The sequence below is a fragment of the Eleutherodactylus coqui genome, chromosome 5, assembly GCF_035609145.1.
Source record: "Eleutherodactylus coqui strain aEleCoq1 chromosome 5, aEleCoq1.hap1, whole genome shotgun sequence".
Classification (NCBI taxonomy): domain Eukaryota; kingdom Metazoa; phylum Chordata; class Amphibia; order Anura; family Eleutherodactylidae; genus Eleutherodactylus; species Eleutherodactylus coqui.
Genome location: NC_089841.1, coordinates 222974959 through 223000182, shown reverse-complemented (window position 1 = coordinate 223000182; position 25224 = coordinate 222974959). Strand labels below are relative to the sequence as shown.

The 25224-nt window shown below is 41.3% G+C and overlaps 1 pseudogene; it reads right to left on the bottom strand.

Moving 5' to 3' along the window:
- Positions 1 to 15203: 15203 nt before the first annotated feature.
- On the bottom strand, positions 15204 to 16446 carry LOC136628941 (craniofacial development protein 2 pseudogene; annotated as a pseudogene).
- Between the last annotated feature and the right edge of the window lie 8778 nt (positions 16447 to 25224).

The following is a 25224-nucleotide window of genomic DNA, read 5'->3' as shown; positions in this document are numbered from 1 at the left end:
GCCATTCTTATGTTATAAAGGTTCGAAGACAAAATGGTGGAGTCTGCAGCAGATTTCACTGCAAAGGAGAGCAGAGCTGTGATGAAGTTCCTGTTTCTGAAAGGAATGTTAGCCTAAGACATTCATGGTGACGTGATGTGAACATAAGGTGACAAGTGCCCTTTATATTCCATAGTGAAAAGTTGGATTGCCAAATTTAAAACTGACCACTTCAACATTGATGACCATTCCGGGGGACTTCCAATGGTGACTATTCCAGAAACTCTAAATGCCATGCATGACATGATTCTGGAAGACGATCAAATTTCTGCTCAGACAATAACAGAGGTTCTGAGCATTTCTAGAAGAAGAGTTGGGTGCATAATTCATGATCATCTAGACATGAGGAGGGTGTCTGTCAAGTGGGACCAGAAAGGTTTGTCAGCAGTGCAAGCCTTATGGAGAATTCTGGCAGGATGCTAATGCTTTTCTGTCTCGACTGGTAACAATGGATGAGATGTGGATTTTTATGTATGAGTTTGAGTCAAAAGAGCAGTCAAAAAAATAAAAATTGTGGTTTTCCTCACGCAAAGCAGTTCAGAGAGCAAAAATCGGTCATCTAAATGAATGCATTGGAATCCAATGCTTCAGATGGTCACGACTTTGTATCGTGGCTAAAATAGCCGCAAAAAAACCCGCTTGTGTGGATGAGGCCTAATACTTACACAAGCTCAATCCCGGTGATTATGCTGTAAATAGGAGCACACAGTGCCATCAAACACAGCACGTAAATTAAGGGGGGTACTAGTTTACTAGTCCTTCACTAACTTTCTTTGTCCATGATCGGAGCATCACTTTAATTTATTTGGGCTGGTGTGGAAGGGGTTAAACATACCTGGCATTGAAAAATACAATCTGCATTGCAAGGCATACAGCTATGTCATAAAAAAATAAGAAGTTGTGTTTGTCTCAAAATGATGAGGCAAAGGTAATACATTTTTTTTCATTTTACGTGTCAAGATTCACCCTATCCTCAATGGCTTCAAATATGATTAATCTAAATTCTGAGAATAGAAATGACAGTATAAGACCTCGGTCACACAAGCATTTTTTTTTTTGCACATAAATAGGCGTGCAAAAAGATTGCCCCTCGCATGTGGAAAAGATGGTGTGAACGGGTGTATTCCAGCTATTTGAAGTAGCCCATTCACACTGTTGGAGGTGCATGTTTTTCAGCTCCCATAGGAACTTATGGAAAGCACGGTGCAAAGATAGGACAGGTCTCAGTCACACCCATTCATGAATTCATGAATGGGTGTGACTGAGATCAGCCTCTGATTGGCTCAGGCTGAGCCAATTAGGGGCAAGCCTGAGTCACACCCCCTTCACACCCACTGCAGGACGGCCGCGGGGATCTCAGGCTGCCGGGAGCAGGTGAATACATCCTTTTTTTTTATTTTTTCACTTTTCAGGATGCATTGCAGGAAAGGGGTTATATATTTAACCCCTTCCCGACAATTAACCCCGCGCACGCCGGCAGCCCATTGCTTTCAATGGAGCGGCTGTATTGCCGCTCCATTGAATTCAATGGGCAAACATCGTTCTTCTCTGCCACAGCTGTTCCAGCTGTGGCAGAGAAGAATGATTTGTCTTCTATATGTTCTCATTGGGGTCGGCGCTGCTGCCGCCGGCCCCATTGAGCGCATATAGAGAAGAGAACAGGAATCGCAGATCGCAGATAGGTGCGATCTGCGATTTCTGTTCTCTAATTTATCGGACGAGCGCATAAAAAGCGCTCATGTGTCCGATACCATTGCAAAGCAATGGTTTTAAAAAATCGCCGGACGCATGTGCAAATCGCGGCAATAAACGCCCGTGTGACTGAGCCCTAAAGCTGTATAACATAAACTGCAGATTACTGCAGTAGCTACAGTATAGTTAATTGATATACTGTCTGATGAAAACTAGCAAATAACTAGAGATAGTTACACAATGCGACCACAGGATGTAGCGTGCCACAGTGCTGAGAAAAGTAGGGTAAGACTGCTACAATTATCAGTAAAAACTGTGTACTATTAGCCATGCATTTCTATTTAGCACACTAATGCCCAGCAGCTGCATTATGTATTAGCACCCTAAGGCCTCATTCCCATGAGCGTTCTAACGTGGCTATTTAGCCGTAATAAAACATCGGCTGAAAATCATGACCATATGAAGCATTGAATTCCAAGACATTCATTTACATGGCCGATTGTTAGGCGTATGAAAAAAATTGCACCGTCAAGATGTCAAATTGCAGATTTTTTCACACTGAGTCAGAAGATAGGTCTTGGCCTATCTTTTGAAGAAAAACACTGGAAGCTCCAAAAGACTTTTATGGGAGCTGAAAGAAAAGAGAGGGAGTTTACCTGCGTCCGGTGCTTGAAAAAGAAGACAGCTGGCTCTAAGCATTAGCAGTCATTCTGAGGATTTCTGCCTACTAACGGAATTCCACGCTGCAGCGTATTTTTCACATGATACGGCCATGAGAATGAGCGCAGAAACATTAATTAAACTCAGGACTCGATTGCGGCTTTTCTTCATTGATGGACTTTAGGCTGTGATGCACCCAGCATGAAAACGCATCGTTCGTGTGAATGAGGCATAAGGGTGGTTTCACATCTGCATTAGGACCTCCAGGAGGAGGTTCCATCAGAGATCCAGCTGCAAATACCAGAAGAAAAAGAACTGCATACAGTGCTTTTTCTTACATCCCCAAACCAGGCAGTTGGGTAGAAAGCGAGTGAACTCCATTATAGTCCACCCGGAACCATTTGGCTGCGGGGATTTCTTTTCCCTGCTCCCCGAATAAGGCAAGAAAGGGGAATTCCCAATGCAGGTGTAAAAGCACCCTTAGTACCAAAATTTGATACAATTAGGGCGGCTCCAGACAGACATATTTGCACGTGTTTTTGCGCATGCAAAATATACGTTCGCAATAAGCAGTGAATAGAACAATTGATTTCAATGGGTTTATTTACATTTTGTTTTGCTTTTTTGCACACATGAGAAAAATAAAACATGGGGGGGTGTTGCACACATATATGAACAGGTCCTGCATGTGCAAAGAAGTGCAGAAAAAAATGCAGATACGCTCAAATCAACCTCGTTCGCTGCGTAAATACGTTCCACTGAAAATTGCGTATTTGCGTATATACTCAACTGAAGCCGCCCTTATATATTTTATTTTCTTCAGGCATACACGCATTTACAGAAGTAACTCCCATACTTGTCTCTAGCACTCACAGGTTGCAATATATAAGTGCTGTAAACATTCCATAACTTAATTCAGAGGAAGGTCAACCTTTGATCCTCAAAATCCCTAAACTGCTCTTGTTCTGAATTAAACACCTGAACTAGAAAGAAAGAACACAACGAAAGAATGATAATTGTAAACTATATGTTCCAGATTTATTTCCATCTGTGCTGGATGTGTCTGCAAGATATTGCTGGTCCTTCAGAAAGGCACAAGGGAGTGAATGAGTAAAATGAACAGTGACAACACTATATTCAACAAACATGAAACAAATTCATTGAATTCTGCAGCCCTAATAAATTTGTTTTCTGGAAACTGCACAGCATTGCCTGCATGTAATGGAATCAAAGGGGTTCAGTTTCCCTCTGATTGGCAAATAAGGCCACGATATTAAAAAGGTGTCATCTGTGAGCATAAAAAACACACCGGTAAAAATGACAGTTACAGTGCCGGCAACGTAAGATACACTTAATGGAAATAAATGTCTGACTAGATGTTGAAATACTATTCTACGTTCCTGTGATGATGGATGTCATCAATATACAAGTACTATTGTTAACCAGTGAAATGCTGTACAATCCCAGCAAAAACAGTAAAAGCTGACTTTATGTATTACATGTAGAATTTGATTAGACCGTCATTATCTCACTGGGCTAATCTATTAATAAGTTAGAAAAAAATATTTTCTATCCTAATCTAATTTAAGAATTTATTTAATTAAGATTTAGTTAATTTAACTCACTAACAGTGATGAGTGATTAGTGGAATAATCAGTACGTTTCGGGATCGGGACGATTTTACCAAAATCCTCATGAATTGGGTCAATGGGAGTAAAATCGTGCTCACTAATTTGCTAGCCATAAGCTCCCCAGAGAATCCAAAGGCCCCCAAATTACATGGGAATGCAGCCACACATCTGCAAAATACTGTGCTTCTCCAAAAAATTGGTAAAAATAGTGTACAGTAGTGTGGTGGTGGTGGTGGGGGGGGGGGGGGGTCACTCATAGAACATGCCTTACTAGGGTCTTCTAGATCAAAAATTGAACCAGAGAAGATAGCAAGTGTGGTGCTTGATTTACAAAGCAATGTCATAAATTTTGCAAAGGACAAATTCTACTAGGTGAACAGGACATTGACCCAACGTACTACTAAGGATATGCAATGCCCCATGGTAATGGTTGCTGGACCATGTACTTGTGTTTCTGTGCACCCTGAGGCTTCTTTCACATGAGCGCATATCGGCCGGCCTTTTCACAGCCGGACGATATGCGCTGTGGTCTGATGCATTGGATCGCCCGGCCAAGACAATATAGCGCCGGGCGTTTTTACGTCAGACCCAAAACATAGGTCTGGAACTATGTTTTGGCCGGGATACGTCCAGCCGCTGCACGGGCTCCTATGGAAGCCCATGGCAGCGGCCGTAGGTTGGAGGGAGTTTAGCAGCATGGCTGCTAAACTCTCTCTCTCTGTTCTCCCCCCACCCGTGCAGGCTCACCTGTCTTCCTCCCCTCTCGTTCTGTGCAATGGGAGGGGGCGAGACGGTGGCAGAGCTAAGCGCCGGTCTGTCCCGCCTCCTCTCATTGATGCTATGGACAAGGGTGGGATGGGGCACAGCTAAGTGCCCGCCGTTTCCCCGCCCCTTATCCATAGCCATCAATGGGAGGAGGCAGGGCAGACCAGCGTTTGGCTTCACCCCCACCCTGCCCTCTCCCACTGCACAGAACTAGATGGGAGGAAGACAGGTAAGCCTGCAATGAGGAGGGAGGGGAAATGGGAGATGGCCTGGTGAGGTCAGTGCATTTCTGCCGGCCTCACCAGGCCATATGAACGGCTGCACAAACGTTTGATTTGTGCACTCGTTCACCAGATGTTTTTACTAACAATGTAGCGTATGTCAGCCGGCTGTGAAAACGGCCGGTCGATATGTGCTCGTGTGAAAGAAGTCTGACACTAACAGTGTTCTGCAATGCCACGGATAAACAATCACTCCCATGACAGTGCAGGGCACAGATAGCTTTTTAGGAGAAAAAAATGGCAGCTGGGAATCTGGTACTGTGGGTTAGCATGGAGAATCATGTTGCAGAAGGCGTCTGCATCCACTCGCCTAAAGGGCAGCATTTCAATTGCAAGCAGCTGGCATTATTTGCATTCAGGCTCTGTGCTCATGGATGGTTGGGATGGTATTTTTTTTACGGTCCCAAAGTTAGGGGATGGAGGACTGACTGCTGATCTGACACATGGGTTAGATGCCAATGTCAGTGAAGGTGGTGGTCACAGTGGTGGTTCAATTTCGGCTCTCTGTTTTCAACTCCTGGCTCTGAAGCCAACAGCCTGGTCGTCAGGTATGGAGGAAAGGCCTGAAGTAGGCATACTACTGCCCCTGCACAAAACTGCCTCTCTGTGCTTAAAGACTACTGAGATGGAGGAAGAGGCTGCACAAGTCCTGTGGACACATGTAGCTATGGGCCTGATGTTGGTGCTGCTGTGACTGTAGCAGCAGTAGTTAGTGGTGACAGTACGGCCCTTATGTTTTCCTATGACATTCTACTCTCTGTCTTAGAAGGATACTGCCCCTTAACGTCAGCCTCTTCTTCTTCCCTCTGTGAGTTGCTATGATGCCTCTCCCTGTCTGTCCATGTTGGGTCGAGCACCTCATTATCTTCTACCTCATCTTCCGTCATTCTTCTCCTCCTAAGTGGACTTTATGTTACAGTGAGCATCAGAAGCTGGCCCATCTGTTTCCATATTCCTCTAAGTACACATTGCCTGTGGAGGGCTGATCCACCTTCATCTTCCTCTTTGGAAAAAAAATGGTTGCGCATCAGTGCATTTAAGGCTACAAACAGATGGTTGGTCTTTCTGTTGTATCACCGAAAAACCCAACAGTATGTCACAACCATGGATCAAATTTAGAGAAAGTGATCGGCAGATAAAATATGCATCATAATAGTGGGACTGGCACACTGGGATGAATACCACAATAAACCGATTGATGCATCCAGTATTAGGCCTTGGTAACACGAGCGTTTTTTTTTTCACACAATTAGCCATGCAAAAAAAAAAATTGCTGTTTACACGCACTACACTCCTCCAATTCTGTAAATAGGCCAATTCAAATAGCTGGAATGTAGTGGGATCCTATCTGCTAACGTTGGCCCAGTTTCAGGCTACGCTTAATCCCCCTGAAGTGGAGATTTATCAAGTCAATTAGGTTTTCCATTTCTTTTGCACTTGTTGAGCTTGCTATATGTAATTCCTAAGTTGTCATTGTTTGAAAGACTTTGTAGGAACGATCCCCTGAGAAAAGACACCCTGTCCTTGCTATATGATATACTGAATAACCCTAACATAGGGGGCAAGATTTACAAATTACTATGTCAGAAGAAGGATGGTACCATTGCTCAGAAACTACCTTTAAATGCAGTCACCAGATCACCTTAGTGCAGACATCTATAAAGATTCTGCATCGCACCTACTTAGTACCAGTTAGAATAAATAAATTCTCCCCTTCCGCTTCACCCTTATGTTTCAGAAGATGTACGGAGATGGGATCCCAGTTATATATCTGGTGGACGTGTCCAGAGATAGTCAGACTTGCGTCACAGGTTCATAGGTTACTACATAGATTATTCATAGGCCCATTCCCAAAATCTCCAACGATGTTCTTACTGAGCGATCACCTTTCCAGAATTAAGCATCAAGCTCATAAGCTTATTCAAAATATATGTATCGTGACCAGGATCCATATAGCGGCTAGATGAAAACAGCCCACCCTGACGTTTAGGGAAGTGCTGAACAGGATCTCACAAATTGCCCTGTATGAGAGGCTACATGCCATGCAGTCTGACACCCTAGAGAAATACTGTTGTGGGGACCATGGATTGAGCTAGTCGATATCCCAGGCTTTAGACACAACCTACTTTCAGCCTAAAACTGTCCTTCTGACCTGATATTAGTGATTACCTACTGTTCAAGTTTACTGTGATTGACGGACCAATGAGAAACATGATGACCTGCATTAGGGTTTGTTTCGTTTTTGTAGTTTTGATTTATATTCAGGATTATACTGCAATAATGCAAAGCTTTGACAAGTATGAGAAATAGAGATGAGCGAGCGTACTCGTTAAGGCAAAATACTCGAGCGAGTATCGCCATTTTCAAGTACATGCCCGCTTGTGCCAAAAGATTTGGGGGCCGGCAGGGGAGAGCAGGGAGGAACAGGGGGAGGGGGAGATCTCTCTCTCTCCCTCGCCCCCCCCCCCCCCCGCTCCCCCAGGCTCACTCCCCCAACTCACCGCTCACCCCTGCCGCACCCTACTCGCTCGAGTATTTTGCCTTAACGAGCTCATCTCTAATGAGAAAGTCTATGACAAAAATTTTTAATATGTTAAAAAGCAAAATTTGTTATTCCTCTTGCTCAATACTCTGCCCCTGCTTTGGGGAAATGTAATGCACGAATGACATATGTATCAGATTTTATACTTTAATAAAATCTTTTGAAACTTAAATAGCTGGAATTCACCCGTTTATGCAATCTTTAGTGCAGTATAGCCGCGATCTTTAAATTCTAAATATATAGTATGATACTTATTAACTAGGATATTGGGCTTTGTCAGTTGCTGCTGATAATTATAATACAAATATTTTAATTTTATATATATACACCTTTATAATGGGTGGCATGTAGAGATGAGCGAGCATACTCGCTAAGGGCAATTACTTGATCGAGCATTGTCCTTAGCGAGTACCTGCCCGCTCGGAAGAAAAGGTTCGGCTGCCGGCGCGGGTGAGAGGTGAGTTGCGGCAGTGAGCAGGGGTGAGCGGGGGGAGAGAGGGAGAGAGAGATCTCCCCTCCATTCCTCCCCGCTCTCCCCCACCGCTCCCCGCCCGCCGAACCTTTTCTTCCGAGCGGGCAGGTACTCACTAAGGGTAATGCTCGATCGAGTAATTGCCCTTAGCGAGTATGCTCGCACATCTCTAGTGGCATGATTGGTAAAAGGAAATACCTATATTTTCAGAAGACATTTCTGCCTCCTGCACTGTGCACTGCTCTTAGGAAAACTATTCCTAGGCAGCAATGATGCTTCTTAACTAGTGACAAACATTCTCATGGAAATATTGAATCTTCAGACTTGACATTTTAGCAGATAATGACTTTATTTACCCCCAATCATTCAAAATATATAACAGATAACCAATCAACAAGTAACAAGTATAGTGGCTAATTTACTGCTAGCTGGTACTAAAAGCTCTAATGGAGATTTGTACATGTGTGGATACGTCTGTTTGTGTGTGAAGACGTATTGAAACATATTAAGTAGACATTTCTTTTAGATCTGTTGTCATAATAACTGTCCATTCCATTAAATACATTGAGTTGTTAAGGGCACCTTATTAAGTATATCATGTACAGGCAAAGAGGAAACCTGCGCGGATGTTTGGCAATGGCCTTAATTTTCATTTTTGACAAGTGTTTGGCAAGAGAGTTGATGTAAAGTCTATTGCAATCAATATCAAGCAATTGCACCTTATTTTCTATCAGTCAGCATGCTGAATCCTTGACAGGATAACTAGGATGCTAATCAATATCTAAGTGTGAGTTTGATTGCATATCCTCACATTGACATGATTTAAATACTGTGGTAAGATATGACCCTAAATTTCCCTAATGAAATTGTAGTCTTAAGAAGTAAAAGTAAATCTGGAAAAGAATAGACTTACTATAGGCGATGACAATGTCATCGGGGAAGGAGACAGTTTCATGACAAGTTAGAAACTCTTACCGAGAGGAGAACTGCGCATTATACATAACTTACTCTAGACACTACGTAGAAGGATAGAGATTTGAAATTGAAAATACACTTTATACAGAAGTGGGGAGACATTATTATATATAATGAGCATTTTGTTAAAGAAACATAAAGTACATGTGCAGCAATTGTACAGCCAGCGAGCTATGGCATGCTGTGTTCATAGAGTGCCATGGCACAGCTGCACTACTAGTAGGCTGAACTAACTGCAAAGCAAAGGCATGCTACATTAGCCCCTCATCGATGGCCATTATGCCTTTTTACGGTGGTCACTACTGGGCTTTTAACCTGCCTATGAGATGATGTCACAGTTCACTCGTTCAAACCATAAATGTTTTTTTTTTTGCACACAGGGCATCTTCCTATAGAAACGGGACATACCCTTGCCCCAATTTAAAAGGCTATTTAGCCTAATGAGGTCTAGATGTGTTCTTTTCCCTGCAGTTTTGCGCTGTATTTCATGCATCCCATTACATATTGCTTTTGTGCACCCGCCATACACTTCTATGGAGCTCTTTGGTGCGCAAATGTGCACAAAATAGAGCAGGTCTTTTTTTTGCATGTGAGAATTAACCCATTGATATCAGCAGGCTCTATCCTTTGCATATTGCGCACGCAAATATGTCAACGTGAAGCTGCTCTTAAGCTTTATTCTCACAAGCATATATGTGGTTATACGTCTGACTGATATACGTGACCATCTGAGGCATTGATTCCCAATGCACTTGTTCACATGGGTGATGATTATATGATGTGTAAAAGCAATGCACTGTAAAAAAGGGAACATATGTGACTGAAATACAACAGCAGCGAATATACGGCTGGTAAAAAATTAGTTCTGGTTCTATCTTTTGACCGATATACGGTGGCAGCTCCCATAGACTCCTATGGGAGCTGGGGGGAAAAAGGAAGGGGGAGGCAGATTACAAGCAAGTTTTTCTTCCCTTGAGAAAGCGGATGCGAAACGTGCATTGGGGCTCAGGGTACAGGTCTTGACTGGCATGTGGTAAGAACTTTATATTTATATTTTGTGTGATCTGACCATCTTAAAGGGCTTGTCCCGCGCCGAAACGGTTTTTTTTTTTTTTCAATAGCCCCCCCGTTCGGCGCGAGACAAACCCGATGCATGTGTTGAAAAAAAATACGGATGGTACTTACCCGAATCCCCGCGCTCCGGTGACTTCTTACCTACCTTGCGAAGATGGCCGCCGGGATCTTCACCCTCGGTGGACCGCAGGTCTTCTGTGCGGTCCATTGCCGATTCCAGCCTCCTGATTGGCTGGAATCGGCACACGTGACGGGGCGGAGCTACGAGGAGCAGCTCTCCAGCACGAGCAGCCCCATTCAACACGGAGAAGACCGGACTGCGCAAGCGTGTCTAATCGGGTGATTAGATGCTGAAAAGTAGACGGAACCATGGAGACGGGGACGCCAGCAACGGAGCAGGTAAGTGAATAACTTCTGTATGGCTCATAATTAATGCACAATGTACATTACAAAGTGCATTAATATGGCCATACAGAAGTGTATACCCCAACTTTGTTTCACGGGACAACCCCTTTAATTTATTGCCTTGCCTGTCTGGCTTGTAATATATGACTTAGTAGATCCACTATTGTATATATTGTGAATGAATGAATTTTTATTCCATTTTAAGTCCTGTTTCTGTTGTCCAGATACTCATTTTCTCCTTCTATATATATGCTTTTAACTATTATTCTGTTTTGTAATAAAGTTTATCTAATTTCATTATTCTAAGCTCTGGATCCCTTTTTGTGTTCCCAAAGCATCCGACGCTGCAAATAGCTTACAGATGCCTCTATTTAGGCTTTTGAAGTCATTCTGAGGATTTATGCCAAGCGAGGGTTTTCCGGGGCGCGACGTATTTTTTCACTAAAAACGTCGCTCATGGTTGTGTGAATGGATGAGAAAGCGCTAATTATCTCTGTCCGTGATCGCGGAAAATCGTCCATCCATGCGAATTTACCACTGATGGCGAGAGAACATAAACACGCAGTAAAAGAGCCCTCATACTGCTATTTTATATGATGCAGCTAGTTTGATTTGTTCAAACAGGATTGGAACCAACCCAATCCAAAATACACATATATTTTATAGCTAAGTTACAAGATAATATATAAAAGTAATATTTGCGAGCAAAATTTGTGTATTTCTTTTAACAGTTAAGCTAAAACCGTTCATTTATATCCATTTCCTCCAAATGTGCAGAATCTCTTAGATTAGCATGGAATTTATCAGGTATTGCATCTTGTTGTAGTTCTTTGGCCCATTGATATACCTGAGATAAAAGTGCCTAGTCTGCTAATTCTTGTGTGATTTAATAGCCTGGCCAGTCGTCAACAGTAATGCAATCCAGATATTCAAAGTAATTTTATACTGCCTTCTATCATGCACAGTAAATTAAAATGTTCCATTAACTAAACAAATTCCACTCGCAATAAATCACGCTGTTCTAAGTAAATCATAGTTAGTGAAAACAAAATTATAATTCCATCACATTGATTAAGTGGAGGCAAGAAATTGTGAAATATATCATATTTAATGAAAACAGTGTAATTATTAAATACCAGTAAGTTCCATCCTGAAGTTCCTGTGATACTGTATTACCTTTCACTTTCATTGTAGAGCAAGTTTTAAGAGATAGAACACTATTTGCATCTTAATTGAATATCTGCATGTGTCTTCATGCCCTTCATCTAGTCAATTTCATGTGTATGTGGTACAGTCTATAGTGCTGTGCCGTTGGTAAAACATTAAGAAAATCTATTGATGTTCTCTACTACAAATTTCACACTGTGGGGAAATCTTTCTCTTGCTGTATTTTATATGTAGAAATAGAGGGCAAATTGAAATAGAATTACATTTGAAATGTTATTACATTTTTTTCTGTGCTAATATCAATGAAATAAAAATAAAACTATTTGGTTAGATGCAATGTAATAAAATAAAAATCAGTTATATTTACTAGCCATACACCACTGCTTGTCAGCTCCCATTAAACCTGATACCCATAACAATTATTACCCACAATGCACTACGATAGGAAATAAAAAAATAAGTGTAATGAAAAAGAATCACTTCCAAAGTCAAACTTATAGATCATGTGGTACGCATCTGGTATATAGTGCCAATAGGATAATAAGGGGCTAGGCTGTGCCTTAAGTGTGTTTTTAGTTTTACGCAAAGGCCATTTTTTTAAGGATTTTGTGAGAAAACCATTGTGTCATCATTACATATAATATCATTGAGGTGGAAACATTCTAAAGAAGAATATGATTGCTTACATAAGCAGATATGGAAGCAAAGTGTCTAAAAGGTCACACTGTAAGGGCTTGTTTATATGAGCGCTGTCCGCGTGCATTAGAGGCATGCACAAGACGCGCTTCTATAGGAATCAATGAGTTCAGATAGGAGGGTTTACATGAAAGAATGTTACATTTGCTAAATTCGCAGGACTAACAAAAATAGGACATACGAATGCAGATTGCAGCTAAGCTCAGTGGTATGCGCAAAGATAGGACCTGACCTATCTTTGATGAATGCTTTCCATAGAATCCTAAGGGAGTTGGAAAGCATACACCTCGAATCGTGTGAACGGGCTACTTTAAGTAGCAGGAATTAACCCGTTCACGCGATCTTTAGAGCAGTATAGACGCGATCTTTTCACGCGGCTATACTGCATGCCCACTGCGCTCTTCTGAACGAGCCTTAATTGGAACTCTATGTGCAGCTGTATAGGTATAGTCATGTCTGGTCACATAATCATCATATCGAAGGTCCTTCCGCCCTAACGCTGGGTTTTGGTCTTCTATCAAAACAAGCTTAACCCCTTATGGAGAGAGTATAGTTTGTTACTGAAGGATACAATGATTTTTTTAGATTTTTATCTCCACTATTCAAAAGTCATAACTTTTATATTTTTCATCGATGTAGCCATGAGGATGCTTTTTTGTTGTAGAACTTTTTGTTTATTTTTTGGGGAAGGCAAAAAAGAACACATCAATTCTGCTATTGTTTTTTTTAAATGACACAATAACTTTTTTCTGCAGGTCGATACAATTTACAATACCAAAATGAAATATATAAATTAGACTTTTCTACTTTTGCACAATAAAAAACCTTCTTGGAAAATATTTGTTTAAGAGTTACTGTATTCAAAGAGCCAGAAGTTTAATATTTTTCCATGGACTGAGCTGTGTAATGGCATATTTTTTGCATGACTAGCTCTAGATTTATGGGTACTATTTTTGGATACATATGACCTTTTTGATTACTTTTATGGTGTTTTTTGGAGGAAGGCAAAATGAATGAAAAAAAGCATTTTGACTCATTTTTTTGGTTTTCTTGTTATAGTGTTTTATAGTATTTATTATGCAGTATAAAAAGTAAAAAACTAGTATAAAACTCTACCAAGGTCCAGTCGGTTACCTGAAGGATATCATCCATCCATCTTGCCTTTGGTCGGCCCTTCTTTTTGCCTTCCACTTTCCCCAAAATCAGCATTTTCCCCATGGTATCCTGTCTTCTCATTATGTGGCCAAAGTATTTCAGTTTTGCCTTTAATGTCATTCCCTCCAGTGAGCAGTCTGGCTTTATTTCCTGGAGTATGGACTGGTTTGATCTTCTTGTGGTCCAAGGCACTCTCAGCATTTTCCTCCAACACCACGGTTCAAACGTGTCTATTTTCCTTCGCTCAGCCTTCTTTATGGTCCAGCTCTCACATCCATGGGTTACTATGGGGAATACCATTGCTTTAACTATGCAGACCTTCGTTGTCAGTGTGATGTCTCTGCTCTTAACTATTTTATTGAGATTGGTCATTGCCCTCCCCCAAGAAGTAAATATCTTCTGATTTCCTGGCTGCAGCCCGCATCTGCAGTATTCTTTGCGCCTAGAAATATGAAGTATTTCACTGCCTCCATGTTTTCTCCCTCTACTTGCCAGTTGTCAATCAATCTGGTTGCCATAATCTTGTTTTTTTATGTTTAACTGCAACCCAGCTTTTGCACTTTCTTCTTTCACCTTGGTAATAAGACTCCTCAGCTGCTCCTCACTTTCAGCCATCAAAGATGTATCATCTGCATATCTAAGATTGTTAATGATTTTTCCATTGATTTTAACTCCAGCCTTGGATTCATCAAGCCCCACTCGTCGCATGATGTATTTTGCATACAAGTTGAATAGGTAGGGTGAGAGTATACACCCCTGCCATACTCCTTTCCCAATCTTAAACCAATCTGTTGTTCCATGGCCTGTTCTTACTGCTGCTACTTGGTCGTTATACAGATTCCTCAGGAGGCATACAAGTAACTTGGTATCCCCATATCACCAAGAACTTGCCAATTTATTATGATCAACACAGTCAAAGGCTTTAAAAAAATCAATAAAACAGACATAGATGATTTTCTGAAATTCCCTGCATGCCTCTATTATCCAGCGGATATTGACAATTTGGTCTCTAGTTCCTCTGCCTTTTCTGAACCCAGCTTGTACATCTGGCAACTCTCGCTCCATGAATTGCTGGAGTCTACCTTGCAGGATCTTGAACATTACTTTACTGGCATGTGAGATAAGGGCCACTGTGTGATAGTTAGAGCATTCTTTAGTGTTTCCCTTTTTTGGTATGGGGACATAAGTTGATTTTTTCCAGTCTCATGACCATTCTTGTGTTTTCCATATTTGCTGACATATGGCATGCATTACCTTGCCAGCATCATCTTTCAAGATTTAAACAGTTTAGCTGGGATACTGTCGTCTTCTGCTGCCTTGTTATTAGCAATGCTTCTTAAGGCCCGTTCAACCTCACTCCTCAGGATGTCTGGTTCTAATTCACTCACCACACTGACAAAACTATCCTCGATATTATTATCCTTCCTATACAGATCTTCCGTATATTCTCGCCACCTTCTCTTGATCTCTTCCGCTTCTGTTAGATCCTTGCCATCTTTGTTTTTGATCATGCCCATTTTTGCCTGACATTTACCTCCTATGTTTCTAATTTTCTAGAAGAGGTCTTTTATCCTTCCTATTCTATTGTCTTCTTCCACTTCCATGCATTGCTTGTTTAGAAATAGTTCCTTATGCCTTCTGGCTAACCTTCAAAATTGTGCATGTAATTGGGCATATCTCTGCTTATTATTGTTTCCTTTTGCTTTATTTCTTTTTTGGGCTACTTCCAGTGTCTCAGCAGACAACCATCTTGCCTTTTTGGTTTTCTTTTTTATTGGGACGTTCTTTGTTGCCTCCTCCTGAACAATGTTGCGAACTACTGTCCAAAGTCCTTCTGGGACCCTATCTGTTAAATCTAGTCCCCTAAATCTACTCCTCATCTCCATTGCATATTCATTAGGAATATTAGTGAGATCATATCTTACTGATCTGTGTGTCTTCCTTATTCTCTTTAGTCTGATTCTAAACTGTGCAACAAGAAGTTCGTGATCTAAACTACAGTCAGCTCCAGGTGTTGTTGTCACCGACTGAATAAATGTCCGACACCTTTGGCTGCAAAGGATGTAGTCAATCTGATTCTAGTGTTGACTATCTGGTGAAGTCTATGTATAAAACCGTCTTTTAGGTTGTTGAAAGAGAGTGTTTTTTTTATGCACAGTGAGTTGTTCTGGCAAAATTCTATCAGCCTACAGTATGTCTGGCTTCATTTTGTTGCTCCAGACCATGCTTGCCTGTAATCCCAGGGGTCATGTGACTACCCACCTTAGCATTTCAATCTTCTGTAATGAAAATAATGTCTCTTTTTAGTGTATTAAGTAGGTGCTGCAGATCCTCATAGAACTGATCTACTTCTTCAGCAGCTGTGGTCAGGGCGTATATTTAGATCACTGTGATGTTAAATGGCTTACTCTGAACTCAAATTGAGATCATTCTATCATTTTTTGGTTTGTATCCAAGCACTGCTTTTGCCACTTTATTATTAATTATGAAGGCTACTCCATTTCTTCTGTGGTCCTCTTGTCCATAGTAATATATATGGTGGTCATCTGTTGTGAAGTGGCCCATTCCAGTCTACTTCAGTTCACTGACACCCAGAATGTCTATAGTTAATCTTGACATCTCACCAATAACCATGTCCAATTTGCCCTGGTTCATTGATCTTACATTCCAGGTTCCTATAGTGTGTTGATCTTTAGAACATCGGATTCGTCGTCCACCACCAGCACAGTCAGCCGTTAGCCATCCTTTTGGCTTTGAGCTAACTGCGTCATCACAGCTGGGGCTAGTTGTACTTATTCGCTGTTCCTCCCCAGTCGCATTTTGGCCATCTTCTGACCTGGGTGTCTCATCTTCCAATGGTATACTGACATATCTCTGGTTGTACTGATCCATTTAGTTTTCGTGGCAAGAATACTGGGATGGGGTGCCATTACTTTCCCCAGGGATCATATTTAGTCTGACCTCTCTGTCATGACCTTCCCGTCTTGGGTGTCCCTTCACAGTTTTGCTCATGGTGTCATTGAGGTGCTCAAGCTCCAGCATCACGGCAAGGTAATGAAACTTTGCAAGAGTCAATGAATATATAAAACAAAAAAAAAACAAGAGGGTGACAGTAGCTGGGGTACAAAGCGTTTCAGAAGAAATTCAGCCTCCTTTCTCAAGCACATGTCTATATGAACAGCAGTGACAGTAGTTGGGGTGCAACACATTTCAGAGGAAATTCAGCTTCCTTCCTGAAGCACATGCCTATATGAACAGCAAAGAGAAAAAATTGTGGCATGTCCTATCTTAAGGCGTTCCCTCAGAACGCATCGCCCATTGTTTTCAATGGGGCCGCAAAACACATCACACACTATGCGATACAAGGTTTCCCACTGAAAACACTTGCAACTGTACTGAAATGATGGGAAGCCAGATATCGCGCTTGCCCATGTGAAACTAGCCTAAGGGCAACATTTGCTTGTAGTTTGTATGTTCTCACCAGGTTTGTGTGGGTTTGCTCCCACGTTTCAAAAACATACCAATAGGGGAATTTTAATTGTAAGACCCAATGTTAAGTACTGGCAATCTCTGTACAGTACTGTGGAATACATATGCACTACATACATGAGTATAATATCCAAATTATAAAGAATATTAGGACTTACCAAGGAGTTCCATTACTTTGTTACCTGTTTTGTCATTTTTTTCAACTTATTACTCACCTGTTATGATTTTGTGCATGGCAAAGTACTGTAATGTTACTGACACTAAAGTATACAATGATTCTTCTATATTAGATGTGATTAGGACTCCTATATGAATTTCCATAGAGATTATAATTACTCTCTTCTGTAATGTTACTTTTTTGAAATAGTTTTTTTTTGTAGGCAGTGTTACTTGTTTCATGATGATGTTGAAATGGTACAGGGATATGCTATATACTATAATATCTGAGCGCTTGCAACTGTATGTGTATTTTCCTTTTGATTGAAGGATGACTACCTTTGTTATATAACAAAAATGAGAAATGAAACAACTTTGCAAATAGTTTTCAATAAACTTTAACAACACGAAGATACTAGCGCCTCAAAAGGCCCGTGTGCTGCCAGCTGTAAGTAATTGATGTTAGTACAACTAGAAAATAAGAAGCAAGGTCAAAGTAGGGTGAGTTACTAGAAATATGCTCTTAATGCAGCCTTTGGGTTTCTACAAACAGAAGTGTATATCCATCTTAATACACATATAAACAAGGTTTCTCCCCCTTCTGGTAACCATGAGCAATGTACCTGGTGGTGTAAATTGTTTCTGTCTTCAATGCTTACTTGTATCTAGATTTTCTCCCTGTATTGAGTTGCAGGGATGTTCTTCTCAATTATCATGTTGCGATTTATTATTCATGTGTTATTTAGTATTGGTTACTGTTAGGCTTTAATACATATCCAATAAAAGTAAGTTAGATTTTATTATAATGTCAAATATAAAAACTATGCAAAAAAAAAAAATTTAAAACTCAAGTTTGGTCTTATCGTATCTGTTTATCTTAAAGCAATTTGAATATCTATTTAGTTATTTATTTATTGTATATCTTATATTATTAGTCCATAATAGGGTTGGACTCTTCTACCACTTAGTAGTGTATCATTTAAAATTGTAATAATTACCATATATCATAATAGTTCATCAGTTTTGCATTTCCCAATATTGAAAGCCTTCTGTTATGGAAAAAAAACAACTTTCTTTTTCTGTAAAAACATTTAGATGCCATGGTCAGCAGGATTAAATGGTGTGGAGGTGTAATTAGATGAGCAAATCCTTCGTTTTTTAATTTCTTTTCTGGTAAATAAATATATGTTGGCTTTGCAATCTTGGGTACTAATCCTACCATGGACAACATCTATATGGAACTTGTGTGTTCTCTCCATGCTTCTGTGGGTTTCCACTGTGCACCACAGATTCCCCCCACATTCGGGAAAAAACCTTACCAATAGGGATTGGTAAGGCCTCATGTCCACGGGGAAAATCGGGCCCGCTACGGATTCTACATGTAGAATTCGTAGCGGGTCCCTCCTGCCCCGCGGACATGAGCGCTGAAAATAAGAATTTATAAGAATTTACCTATCCGTAGCGGGCGGGGACGCTCTGCTCTTCCTCACGGCCGGATCTTCTTTTTCGGCCGGCGGATGAATTCCTCACGCCGGCGGAACGTCGCCGGCACGTCGTCGACGTGCCGCGCGCATGCCCCGGGCACATCCGCCGAGCCGAAGCAAGGGAGATGCGGCTGTGAGGAAGAGAAGACCTTCCCGGCCCGCTGCGGGTGAGTAAATTCTTTTAAATTCCTATTTTAGGTCTCCCGCGGATCCGGACGGCTTCCATAGGCTTCAATAGAAGCCCGCGGGAGCCGTCCCCGCGGGAGACCCGCACGAAAATGGAGCATGGTCCAGATTTTTTCATGCTCCATTTTTTTTTTAAATCCCTTTTATTGACCATCCGCGGGTATTTATCTACCCCGCGGGTGGTCAATGCATCCCTATGGGGTGCGGATCCGCGTGCAGGTAATCCGCTGCGGATCCTAAATCATATTTTCCCCGTGGACATGAGGCCTAAATGTGGGAGTTGATTGAAGGTGATAACATACACAAAGAAGTCAAGTCACCCCTCCTCTGGGACAGGGAGATGTATAGGAGAATCTCAGATCTTCTTTACTGTGCAGGTCTCTCCTCCCTCTCTAGACTGCAAATGTGACAGCTGAAAATTCAATATTCCTGACCCCAATTTTAAAAGCTGCAGCTCCAGTTCTTTAAGAGTTACCAGCATGATTCTGGTGTAATGTTAAAGCAATACTCTTGGCTTTGAAATAACACGAAAAGTATCTCTGATAGAACTGGAGCTACAGGCATGTGAAATAGAATGAACTCAGTACAAAACCGTAATGTCTCTTTCCTGTAGAATGAACTGAGCTCATCCAAAACTGTTGAAAATATAAATAAAATCCATTCATCATGGCCTATCATTCTACATTCTCCTTGTGCTATGACCCGAATAACGTAATTTCCGATGGGGTTGGGGCTATTTTCGTCACTTCAGATTCTGGTCAGCACCGCCTATTTAAAACAGTCCTTTACTTTGTTTAGTCAGCTGGCTGCCAACTGAGATCTCCGATATCACAGGTAAAATATCTTTCCTCTATGGAGTAGCTAATACATGTTTACTTTCCATTAAGCTGTCTTTCCACTTTACAGTATGTCGTTTAGGCTTGAAAAAGGTGCTACTAATAGCACTGAAATGCGTTGCCATTATACCTATATTTATGTCCTGTGTTCCAATAAATATTAATGTGGACCGGAAGTTTAACCCCTTGAGTGGCGGGTTTCTTACCACCCTGTCGTGCCCACCAGGGCAGGTTTTTTAAATGGGCTAATCATTTAATTTCAACTAATTTTCCAGTCGCGTTCCAAGAGCTGTAACTTTTTCATTTTTCCATTGACACAGCCAAATAAGGGCTTGTTTGTTGCGGGACAAGTTGTACTTTTTGATGTTATCATTTTTGAGTATATATAATATATTGCATAACTTTTGTAAAAAAAATTGTAGGGCGATTGGGGGAAAAAAAGGAATTCTGCCATTTGTTTTTTGGATTTCATTTTTACGGCGTTTAGCGTGCAGAATAAATAATGTGATAGCATTACTCTCTGAGTCAACATGATTACACTGATACCAAGTTTACACAGTTTTTTTTATGTTTTGCTATTTCTGTACATTTAACACATTTTTTTTTCTTAAAGGTTTGCTTTTGTGTCACCACATTTCAAAAGAAAAGGGGGGGGGGAGGGGGCCGTATCATTAAGGAGTTAAATAATGTACTAACTTCCTTCTCTGGGTCATTAAGATGCAGGGATACCACATGAGTAATTTTGTTTTTCATTTTTTACAAAGTAAAGGGAGAAAAGTGTTTTTATTGTTTTAATAATTTTTAAACTTTTTTTTTAATTTTGTTCCTTTAGAGGACATCCATAGAGACCCATAAGGACTCCCTGATCCCATAGACTACGCATGTGAAGGTTTAAACAGCAGAGATCTAAGGGTTTTCTCCATTCTTTGCTGTGTAAGAGCTGGTGCCCAGCTATCCTCTGACAGAGGGAGCCCCCTCCCTCTGTCAGCCCAGTATATGCTGCGGTCTTATAGATTGCAGCATATAAAGGGTTAACACAGCAGAGATCGCAGGTTTTCTCCATTCTCTGCTGTGTAATAGCTGGTGCCTGGCTATCCTCTGACAGCCAAGCACCAGCTCTCCCTGCCACAGAGACCATCAGCTGGCTTCTGACAAGCCAATGGTCTCCATGGTAACCTGTAAACAAAGCAGTGCAGGAGTTTGAAAATAGAAGCAAGAAGTTGCCGGCAGATTGGTTCTATCTTCCTGCTTCTTTTTTCAAAGTCCTGCACTGTTCTGTGTGTAACTGTGCAGGCAGGGCACAATGCCACAGCTTATGGCATTGTGCTCTGCAGGTCCCATAGTGAAACATAGCCCGGACATCTTCCGGGCTATATAACTATGGGCAGTGGAGCTTGTCCCGGAAAATTTCTGGGTGTGCCACTGAAGGGGTTTAACTGACTACCGCTGACTGCTACCATTAGGAGGGGGTTTTTGTGTTGAATACGTACCCCTTTCTTTCAATCTAAGTGACATCATATGGTCGTGTTCTTGGTCTAAGAGAAAATAGTAAAAAATGTTTTCTCTTTTGAGGGGAAAGGTTTTTTTTTTACATACTGTCTTTTCTTTTATACCGAAACTCATTTGGAGCCTTTTGGATCTCTTTGCGGCTCTCCATTTCTTTCTTTCCTCCTGAATGCCAACCTGGCGTAAGAAGATTATAGCATGCTAACCAGGACTACAGTTGTGACAGATGGCCCCTGTCCCCTGGGCCCAGGTGTTCACACCACATGAATCCATCTATAAATTCTTTCACGGATTGCTGTTTTATCATATGATTCCCTGAGGCACTGTCCTGTTTTAACCTTTATTATGTTTATTCAACTGGCTGCCGACTGTAATCCCCCATACCACAGGTAAAATCTCCTTCCCACATGGAGTAGCTCATACATATTTACTTGCCATTAAGCATTCTCTCCCCTTTACTTATGTCCTATATAGATAATTTTTATCTCCATGTTCGTATCAACTGATATTTGGGAGATATGGGTATCCATTCTTTATCCATGTATCCTTTTATGTGCAGACTTAAGCTTTCACATTTTTTACCTATTATTTGAGTGATATTATGGATGTGCACATCAGCCTTACATGGCTGCTCTACCTTTATGTATGGACAACACTGATTACTTTGCTGGGTGTTTCTACAGTCTGCCCATAGCTATAATTTGAAGCATTTTCTTTCCTTTAGATATGCCTCTCTTTACTGAGTCACATGATATTTTATCTCTCTTGTACTTCCACTTGATGCCCACTCCACTCAATGTCTCCCACCTTGAGTCTATTCTATTTGTCCCTATTCCTCTCCTTTTGACAAATTTCACACAAATATGAGCCCCATTCTTTTGAATAGGGTCATACACATGAGCATTTTGTTCTTGCATAGCACCTTAATGCGATGCTATACGGGAAACAAATTGCAGCATTTTTTATCTTATGCGTGCTCTCGCATTGCACCGCGCTGTGTTGTCAATGGGGTCAGCGGTAACAGTCCCAGCCCTATTAAAAAGCAATGGGGGAAACTCCGCGATCCTCTGCTATGGTTGTGACAGATATGGCATAGGATCTCTGCATCCCCAAAGTGATGCAAAGCTGTTTTCACATGAAAGCCATAACATCTTGCTTGAAAACCACTGTTTAGCCAGCAACACATGTTGTAGGCACACAAACAGCCACTACTCTACAAGTAAGCTGCAGGGGGAGGAGGCTGGAAGAGCCGGAAGCAGTGCACTGAGCTCCCGCCCCCTCTCTTCCTCCTCTCTACCCCTTAGCTCCGCCCCATCCCTCCCCTCCCATTGCAAAAAGTGCCGAGGGGTGGAGAGGGGGCGGGAGCTCAGTGAATTGCTCCCAACTCTTCCAGCCTCCTCCTCCTGCAGAGAGAGATGCCGTATATCGGCCGGCGTGAATATCCAGCCGATATACGGTCGTCTGAATAAGCCCTTTTAAGCATTTTCTGCCGGTGACTTAATAACTGCTCGTATTTTTTTAATTAAAAAAGCCTTACAACATTTTTGAAAACAATTTTTGCAATAGTATAAATCTTTGTAAAATATTTTAGCAACACCCATGAAAAATTATTACAAGCCATGTCATCACTATTCTTTTTAGTTAGTATGTTCTAATCTTGTGTAAGTAATGTTTGTTTTATAGCTTTCTTGAATTTAAGGTAAAATTACAAAAAGATTCCAGACCAAAGGGTTCCCAGTTGATAGCGGTATTAAAACTTTAATAGCCTAGGCAAAATCAACAACCAAACCATCATTTGGCCAGTACAGATGTATCAGAGTTTAACATAACTTTTAACACATTATAACAACTTCTGTGCCACAGTTTGTTTATACTTTTAATTACTTTATTGTGGATTTTGTTGTGATAAGAACAGGGGACAATAGCTTTAAATTGGTTAAGATTGTTGAAGAAAGGTATCACAATCAAGATAAACTTTGCTACGTCTGTATGCTAAATGCATGTTCCACAAATTTTCAGGCTCAGCTAAGACAGTATAAAAAGCAACCCTCTATTTTGTAGCAAAAAGTCTGTACTGGGACAGCAGAGCAGGGGTTTATTACCTGCAGTTCTCTGCTGACTCTCCAATCTGCCAGTTTTGGGCCCTATTTTCAACCTTCCAAGATAGCTGCAGCAATTTTCTACCTGTCTAATGCACACTGTGCACTGCTCAATGATTGGTCAATGCTGATCACAAAAACAGCTCTGGCCAATCAGAATGTAGGTATAATGCATTAGCAGTCTCAGGCTCTTTCCCACAAGTGGATATACAGCGACGTTGTTTTTACGCCTGTTTCGTATAAGCGCCTGAATTGGCGTTTTTCTGTGATCACGGCTAGCATTTTGTTGACCATTCATATGACCACGAGCGTCGTTTTTTAGCGAAAATATACGCCGCACCCCAGAAAAACCCTTGCTCTGCCAAAAACCTTGGGATACCTTCCAATGCTTATGTAGAGGCACCTGTAAGATTTTCACAGCATTGGATGCTGCAAAATGCCTTCCCCTCCCTTTTCTTTCCCTGCTCCCATAGGAGTCTATAGGCATATATTGGCAAAAAGATAGTTCCAGAACTATCTTTTGGCTGAGCATATATATGTGCCAGTGGCAAATATGTTCTATTTTTCACGCTGAGCGTATTTACATGCCGTATATTCACCGTGTGAATGGCTGTATTGGAAGCTAATGCTTCACATGGGTACCGTATATGCGCCCGGGTGTGAAAATGTGGCGTATATGCGCTTGTGGGAATAAAGCCTTAGGCTACCAATGCACTGAAAATTGTGTTGGCCTTTTTGAATGCTCGAAAACAGGACTCAAAATCAGCAGATTGGAAAGACAGCAGAGAAGAACAACTGCAGGCAATATACCTCCTCTCCCTCCCATTCCAGAATAAAAAAGTCTCAAAACTGTAGGATCACTTTAAATATCATCTTCTAGGTATCTAAACCTGTTTTGGGATAAGAACTCATTGTATATGTTTTCAGTGAAAAGGCCTCATCTTGAAGCCAAAACAAATGGCACAGGATCATAGGTAACCAGAAGAGGTTTGGGAGGAAGAAAAAATATATGATTAAAGACAAGTTGGTGCCCAATCTGTGATTTGGAGTCTGAAGAATTCTGTTATGTCCGTGCAGGCCCTGGGAACAATGACCTACACGGACACAATGCAAATAAGGGAGGGAGAAAAGAAAGGGGAGTAAGGACGTGTATACAAACAACAACAACAGGCAACAGATGCCAAAATACTTTTGCCACAACACCCAGACAAATGGAAATATCAAATAAGTTAGTATGCAGAAGGTATTAGTTAATATTTTGGCCAAAATATGTAAGCTGACAGGCCCACATCAAGGGTCCTTGTTGTCTTGTGAGTTTCTACTAACAGGACAACTAAAAAAAAGTGAGTCCTGCCTACAAGCAGGGTGATGATCCCCATGCTCGAACCTATGGGCCTGGCTCACCATAGATTGAACACAAGCAGGAACACAAGACGAGGGAAAAACAACTGAACAGGACAGTTCACACCTAATGTCTGAACACCTACAAACAGAAACTGAACACGCCACTGTTCACACTAACAAACAGACAAGGGAATCCCACTCAGAACCTCATGCATGCAACTAGAGCAGAAAAAGCATGATTCCAAGCAGCAGACTTCTGAGTGGGAATAAGTTAAGGAATAAATGACCAGCACCTATTTTCGAGGGATCAACCAGTGGAAATAAAACAATGGCCACTGCTTCCGAACCCAATGTTCAGTCCTTGCTCTGGAATCCCATTCACACAAAAAACAAGGAAATTTGGTGCAGCCTGCTTGTTGGCCGAGCAATATTGCAATCACCTTGAAATCCCTGCACACAGACCATTCATGAAGCTTGTACTGCACACTTTCCAGCAGAAATTTAAGGTTTTTGTATGTCTCTTTCATAGTCACAGAATGTGCTACTGGAATGGATGAATGGATGTTAGTA